General features: G+C 35.8%; 1 long non-coding RNA gene across 1 annotated transcript; it reads left to right on the top strand.

The window, feature by feature from the left end:
- Positions 1-1,412: 1,412 nt before the first annotated feature.
- LOC103461820 (uncharacterized) lies at positions 1,413-8,144 on the top strand. Its single transcript, XR_533217.3, has 3 exons — positions 1,413-2,185; positions 2,365-2,451; positions 7,512-8,144. It is a non-coding gene; the product is annotated as an uncharacterized LOC103461820 (long non-coding RNA).
- The last annotated feature ends 328 nt before the right edge of the window (positions 8,145-8,472 follow it).

Raw genomic sequence — 8,472 nt, 5'->3', positions numbered from 1 at the left:
AAATGGATGTAAAAGTAGGACAGAAAGCGAGAGTTTTCTTTAAAATGCTAATGTTGTTCCGTATGTCAACGTGACTGAGTGCATGTTCGGTTCAAATAGGACACAGGTGTTTCACTTCACCTCAAACGGCTCAGATTCTGCTAACTGTGCAGCCGAAACACGAGTTTTCCTGGATTTTACCCCTGAATTCACGAGAGGTTCTAAAAGCAGAATGGTGTCACCTCAAAAAGCTGCTGCTTTTTCACTTTTTGGATCCAACTGAAGCTAAGTTCACACAGCAGCTAAACGCAAACTGAATCTGATTTATATGAACTGGTTCACTGCAGTCTGAACGGCTCATTTCCTTTTTCCTTCCTTCTTTTTACCCCCAAAAAATATCCACTTTATGCCACTTCCATCTGTACAACTAAACTGGATACAAACCTTGTTTCTTTAGGTTTCGCCAACTCAAATTTAAGACTTTTTAAGACCATGAGAAACCACGATGGGTGAAATGTGAGGAAAAGTCAGTACATTTCCACAGAAATGTCATGACTTTTTCTATTTAATTGTTGATAAATTACCCATGATAGACACAGAAAAGCTATCTGGCTATCTGGCTAGCAATAGTATGTTAGCAGCTAATTAGCAGAAGCCTCAAACTACTGCTACCTGCTTCCATATGCTAACCTAAACTGGATACATACGTTGGAGTTTTTTTAGATTTCACCAACTCAAGTTTAAAACTTTTTAAGGTCTTTAAACACCATTAGGAAGGACATTTTAGACCCTCACCTCCACAGAAATGTACAAACTTTGTCCATCTAACTGCTGATAAGTAGCTAACTCACCTGCTAACTATGTATGTTAGCAGCTAGTTAGCAGGAGCTACAACATTAATCGTCTCGATTGATGTGGTTAAATTATGAGATGCACATCTGGATATTTTTTTAATTGTTATTTTACCACAATAAAAACCAACTGAGATTAAAAACATCTTTTGTAAGGGAGTCCAGGCCAGGAGGCAACGACAAACACAACACAAAAAATGATACATTTAAAAGAAAATGAAGGGAAGGTGGTTTCATTGTTTATTTTCTGGCAAATTTCCGACTTTACAACTAATGACATTTACTCAATTACTTTTACTTGAGTCATTTTATTTTAAAGTATTTCTACTCTTACTTGAGTAAAATTTCTGGATTTTCTACCCACTGAAAGAAAAACAAACATTCACCAAACGCAGACACACACCTGCAGATTTTGTTTCATCAGTTTTTTATTGAAAGAAAAAAAACTTATTTGTATATATTTTTTGTTACTTATGTGAATTATTGTCATTTTGGTCGTTAATATACTAAAGTTTCCACTTAACTTTATATTTCGGTCCATCTGATGATGGACCATAACATCTTATATAATGATATGATCAGTTACTCAGTACTTGAGTAAAGTTTTTACCAAATACTTTGTACCTGAGTAACTTCTTGGACGGCTACTTGAAGTATTTCTACTCTTACTTCAGTATACGTTTTGGATATTCTGCTCACTTTTGTTTTCATCTTGAAATTAAACTACAAGTTTCTCAGTTTTTTGCAGAAATTTGCTCCATTTTTCTTCTTTCATCTAAAATCAATGACCCTATTACTCTGATAAAGAATAAAATTAAATCTTAAACATGTCAGCAGCTCCACAGTGTCTCGGTTTTGTTGCGTGAGAAACGTCAGTAGTACTGAAGTCGGAGCCGTAACTCAGCTTGTCCTCCGTCTCCCGTCTTCGTTCTTCACTCAGTTCATTCACAAACCATTTGTTTGTCAGCATGCAACAAAAACTTCACTTTCATGTCAGAGTGTCATAAATCCTCTTTCTTTTGCTTTTTTCCCTCCCCTGACAAAAACAGAGAAAAATCTCAGGTTTTTGGATAGTCTGCTAGCAGTATGTTTTTTACTTTTTGTGCCATAAAGGTGGTTTTATATTCACAACAAAGGCGAGTGTCGCAGTCTCCAGAAGCCCTGAAGGATCTGTGGCGTTTTATTGTTTGTGTTTTTACACGACATACCAGCGGGGTTCGCCGAGACTGGAAAGGCGGTAACCTCAGGGAGTCGGAAGTGGCAGCGACAAACACTCCAAACAGAAGAGAAAAGGCCTCAGCGGGGGGCAACAGAGACGCTTTTTTCAGCCAGCGTCTCATATCTAACAAACTCAGGTAACCAAATATTAAAATCAGCCACTCTGACACACTTCAGACGGGAACAAAACCCTGATTCGGTTTCGGCGCCGCATAATAGTTCCTTTTGAAGAGCACTCAGAAATCCCTCTCCGCTCCGGAAGTTTCTACATCCACTTTCTCAAACTTGTTCAAAGCTTTTTTTTTTTTTTTTCCAGCTTTAAAGTCGCTTTAGAGGATTTTCTGAGATTCATCGCAGGAGCTGAGTCAGCATTTAACTCCTGATGGTTCCAGTCGCCCATGCAGTAAGGAATCCTATTTATAAATGTTGTGACCATAAATTCAATAATTAATTATTTAAATTTCACTAAAAAGCAAAACTAATAACGACAACAACAACATATATATTTTTTAAATGTTAATTGATTTTGGAACTTACAAAAACAACAACAAAAACAGAAAAAAATCTACCGTCAGCGCTTCGTCTGGGATTCACCCGGTAGAATTTCTACCCGGCCAATCAGCGAAGAGAATGACACGTCCTGAACGGTGACGTAGATTTCCTGCGCCGTTTTGGATTTGTAGTCTGCCTCTAGTTTTAACGCTCCCAGCGGAGAAAGTGAACGAAGCGGTTCAGTCCGAGTTGGCGACGCTTTTGAATATTGAATTACAACATTAACGGCCTCCTTGTTCGGCTCGGCGCTTCTCTCTTCGCAGTGGAGGACGGCTGTTCCGGTAACAACGGCAACTTCCGGTAAGCTTATTCGCGTCAAACTAGCGCAGACGTTACATAGAGTAAAGCTAAATTAATCCAAATTATTCTGACGGATTCAGAAAGAAAATATCTCTTAAGAAGTTCTGTCTCAACTCGGACTAAATAATGATGATTTTGTTTGGTTTGTTTGAATTTGGACAAACTCATTTATCGTTTTTTACTGAAAACTGCACAGAAAACATATAAATAAAAATACCTTCTTCTATTCTTATCTTAAGGATTTAAAATCACCACATATTGTTGCTTTGGGCTTTTTTCGGCAGCATATTTCATTTCTGTGTTTTAAATATTGCTTTTATTTGGTATTTATAAATATGCAGTGTTATTAAAATATGAATGTTAAATATTCAGAGCTAATCTGTTGACTCTTTTTGGATTGACGGATCAATAATTGGACATATTTTGGAACATATTTATAGACAAAGATGTTTAGTTTTTTACTTTTATATACAAAATCAGTGTTTTTTTATTATTTTTTGTACAGTTTTGGTTTAATTACTGCGCTGGCTGTAATATTCTCTCAGCAAATCGCCTGTTTTTGAGTCTGTACACTCCAGTTAACAATTAATCAATGACTAAATTAGTTGACGATTATTTCGATTCATCATGATTAATCTGAATTGTTCCAGTTCCAGGAATTATTTCAAGTCAATAATTCCTCAAATTTGTAATTTATTTGATGAAATATGATCTTAATCACTGAAAGTTCTGTTTTATCCTTTCATATATTTAGTTTTTGCTCTGTTCACTGAATCAGAATTCAAATAATTCACATTAAATGTGGTCAGTGTCCAGCTGGCAGCAAATCCTCTGAATATGAATGAAGTGTTGAGTTGCTCACGCCGCTGTAAGTCTTCTGAAAGGACAGTAAGGATTGATGAAACTGGAACCAAACGGCCAAACGAGCACATAAAGCAGCATTAACGTCACTCCCCGCCGCCTTCCATCACCAGCCCGTCTGTGGCATATTTACTGTACCTCATCTTATATGCGCTTTAATAAACACGCTCTTCATCAGGCTCACGCGTGTGCAGCTGACAGCCTGCGAACGCCACATTGTTCCACCAGCTAACGGAGTGGGAATGGCTGACACCATGTTGACAGCGAAGGGAAGAAATAAAGATGTCAGCATGTTGAGATTGACTTCATTGAACGTAGTGTAATAAAAGAAAACAAAGAAAAATGTATACAAAAGAAGAACAGTAGTAAAGTACACTCACATTCACTGTATTCATGTTAATTTAGTTACAACGTTCCTTCGTGCACTAAAAATTATTGTGAAATTTACATAAAAACTGTAAAATCACAACAGAAAAATATCGCAAAGTGGAAAAAAAATGTTTATGCTGTTTTTACATCAACAATATGAGTGTAATCAAATTTATTTGTCGAAACTGCAAATGGTGATCGTTAATAAATATCAGTAAATTAGAAAATGTGATTAAATGCAGTTACTTTGTGCAGTTTAGTGATATAACACACTTTTCTAAAAATAAAAAAAAGATCATGTTTTTCAAGGCAATATTTATGTCACAACCATAAAGGGACCTAAAAAATAAGTAATAATTTTTGTTTTGTTTTTTAACATGATCACAATAGTAGTAACAATAAAATTGTATCGCCCAAAAGAACCCATCCAATGTTTTTTTTTTTTTTTCCTAATATGCAAAATTCACTTTTTAGACGTTTTTGTATTAATGTTTGTTTCTCTACTTCTTCTAGAAACAGTCCAACCACTTTAAAAAAAAAAAAAAACATTCAGCTATTTTTTTGGCAAGAAGTAAATGTTCAAAAACCTTCCAATACTGACGTGGCATTTGGCAGGCAGTGCCCCGTTACCTAGCAACCCAAGCCCAGCCCAGCCATCACCTAGCAACCCCAGCCCAGCCCGTCACCTAGCAACCCCAGCAGAATTCCGCCCACTTTGTTGCGTGTACGTCGGGTTTTTAAAGACTAACGCATGAAAAACACACTTTTATTAGGATTTGAATAATATGTTGTCAGTTTGGTTCTAAATAGTCTTTTATTTTCTTGATCTATGACTGTGAATCTTTACCTCACTTAAAATAAGTCAGAATCAACTCAGTTGAAATGAGAAATGTCACATTTTAAACTCAATTTCTTCATGATCCAGAGAAATGCAGACCTGTAGTTTTTAGGTCTTAGGTTTTTATTGGATAAAAGTAGCAAAAACAGTGTAAAGTCTCGTAACGAGCCTCTAAAAAAAAAAAAATAGTTTTGAGCTGAGAATCTGTAAAAAGATGGGGGAATAAAAAAAATCAAATTATGAATCATTTAGCTTAACTCGTCCTCCTTTTGCAGCTTTCACGTGAATTTCTGGAAGTTTGTAGGTTAAAAACGTTCCTTTGGGTTTAGGAAACGTTTTGAGCTCTTAAGTGTTTTAAAAATGTCAAAAAGACGGAACTTAGATTCTTTATTAAGCTGCAGAAACAAATGAGGATGGAGAAAAGCTAAACTGCTGGGAATATCAGCGTTTCACTATGATGAATGAGCAACGATTCCGATATGTAAATTGGGAAGTACTTTAATAAGAGGTGTGAGGTTCGTTAATTCAAATGTTTTTTTTATGGTTTGACTTAACCCAGTTTCAGCCCGCAGCATGACGGATGCTGCAGTTAGCGCTGCCAGAAGAGGCTAATCAGCTGGAACTGCAAAACAACAGCTATGCTGGAAAAAATGGTTCCGCTGCTGGTGTTCAAAAATAAAAACTATGTTTGGCAGCACTTTTTTTTACCCCTTATAGTGCAATAATAATAATAATAAATGTTAACGTTTTGATAACTAGGCCTGCAGAGACTTTATTAGTTAAACACATTATAATTAGAAATATTTAAGCATTTGTTTATTAACAACTAAACAGTGAGGTGTGGACATTTAACTCATGTTTTTTTTATTTTTGTTTAGGGAATGAAACTGAAGAATCGGGCAACAAATAATTAACAACTGTAGGAGCTTAAATGCTGCTAACACGCTAATAGCAAAGCTAATTTAGCGCTTTTGCTAACTTTAAAAATGCTTAGCGCACTTAGCTTCCCCTAAATAACTTTTTTTTTTTTTCAGAGAAAGTCTAAATTATATTTTACGTGGCTGTTTTGTAAACTTTCATTTGAATAAATTTCTTCCGGTATTTGTCTGTTTAAATTCATGCTCTTATTTTGAAGGGGGCGAAGACTGTTTACCAGGACTATAATAGTTTTGGGTTTTTCAGTTTAGCTTTATTTCATTGTGACTTTTTGTCTAATTCAGTTAGTTTTAACTAGTTTCAGAAAATGTTTTTGTTACCTGAGTGAAGTTGGCCCCCCCACCTTCTTCAAATCAGACAAAATTGGTGTCAAACGTTAGTGCTACGTTTGTGCAACAAAATTTTTTGTTTGTGCCGCTATCATTTTAAAGATATAAAGAAATATTTCTAGAGGTCATCCAAGGTCAACCAGCCCCCCACCTTCTTCAAATCAGACAAAATGGGTGTCAATCAACTCGGCTACGTTTGTGCTGGTTTGTGCAGCAAAAATTTTCGTTTGTGCTGCTTTGGCTTTGAAGATATTAATGAAAGTGTAAAGGTCAAAAGGTCAACCTCCCCCCCCCCACTTCTATGAAATCAAACAAAATTAGTGTCAAACGTTTGTGCTACGTTTGTGCAGCAAAAATCTTCGTTTGTGCCGCTATCATTTTAAAGATATAAAGAAAGTTGGATTTCATAAAAGTTGGATTATAAAATTATAATTTTATAGCTAAAATCATAATTTTAGCTATAAAAAATTAGCTAAAATTTTAGCTAAAATTAGCTAAAAACTCAAGATATATCTGAAAACTCAAGATATATGAGTTTTCAGCCCTCATATATCTTGTGGGGCTGAAAACTGGAACAATATAGTTCCAGTTTTCCCTCCATTATCGTCAATAAATTAAAATCTTTTCTCAATTTCAGTTCTTGTTATTTTGTACAGAGGTGGAAGAGTAACGAAAAGTTATACTCAAGTAGGAGTAGCACTACTTCAGCATATTTTTACTAAAGTAAAAGTAAAAAGTAACCAATCAAAACATCACTCATGTATGAATAAAAATGTATTTGGTAAAAAGTCTCATCAAGTCCTGAGTAACTGATCAAATGATCAATCTTTAAATATTTTGAAAAATGACATCATCAGACAGAATTTTTTGTAATCTAAGGACAAAATTGACAATAAATCATATAAATAACGTATAATAAAATAAGGCAACATAAAATGTTTCCGTCAGTAGAAAACTGATGAATCTTTAATAAAAACTGCAGGTCTGGTAGGTTTTTTTTTAAAAACATGTTTGTTTTTCATTCAGTAAAAAACCCAGAAGTTTTACTCAAATAAGAGTAGAAATACTTCATAATGCAATTACTCAAGTAAAGATAACAACAAAATACTCCAAAAGTGCTTAAAGGAAAGTTACTAAAGTAAATATAACTGAGTAAATGTAACTAATTGGTGAAGTATAATAACTGGCAGTGGTATGAATGAGTGACGCTGCCCTTTGACCTTCTGAAATGACACATTTCCTTCTTCTTCTTCTACTTTTTCTGCGGCATCATGACAGAGTCAAAGCAGATCGACGGCTTTAAAGAAACAGTTGGAGCAGAACTTTCCCCACTGATGTGCTTCTGCCCCAGTTTCCAATGCAGAGAAATATTTCAGTGACTCAGAGCTCAAAGAGAATCTTTAAGGCTTTATCTTGTTCAGATCTACGAAGGAATCCGTCTCTTTTCTTTTGGCACGAAGACACAGAAACATGAAAACTCAACATGGGCATTAGAATGGGGCATAAATAATGACGATGACGCCTCCAGGTTCTGTGGCGTTTCTCCAGGACGAGCCGAGCGAAGGGCAGGAGGAGACGCTGCTCCTCAGCGACAGCCATCCATCTCCGGCGGAGGATGAGTTGAGCTGGAGGACACTGCGGGCCCATTTCCCTCATTACCCAAAATCCTCGGCTGCTCTCGGAGGAACCGCGTCCATTTTAATAACTGGTTGTCAGACAAGTTTCCCGAGGCTTTAATGCATCCGCTGTAACGAATGACAGCTGTGACCTTCTGACTGCTGCGAGCGCCGAGAAAAAGTGAGCAGCAATTAGAGCAAATTTACCTTGTCCACTTTTATAATGACGACACGATTTATTCTTATGTTGCTAATATTTTCTACTGAATAAAGTTATAATGAGGCTGCAGAGCAAGATTAGAGTCTGATTCTTATCATATATTATTGTTTTCCTAAATGTAGGAGTTTTTAAAACTAGGTCAGTAAAAGCGACACTAAAAAACTAATTTCACATTTTTCCCGTGTTAAAGGTGAAGTTATCTGCCATTGGAGTTTTTTTTTATCAATATTAAAGCTGCAGTATGAAACTTTTGTAATTAAAAGAAAGTTTTGTTGTTTTTTTTTCTTTACATATTTGCACTGCTCCCAACAACAAAACAACCAATCAGAGCCAGGAGGAGGGACTTAGCGCTGTCAATCATCCTCATGAACACGTTGCTAAATTTTCTAATGGCTGAGAAACA

This window comes from Poecilia reticulata, chromosome 2 (genome assembly GCF_904066995.2).
Source record: "Poecilia reticulata chromosome 2, P_reticulata-male-v2, whole genome shotgun sequence".
Classification (NCBI taxonomy): Eukaryota; Metazoa; Chordata; class Actinopteri; order Cyprinodontiformes; family Poeciliidae; genus Poecilia; species Poecilia reticulata.
This window is presented reverse-complemented; position numbering and strand designations above follow the sequence as displayed.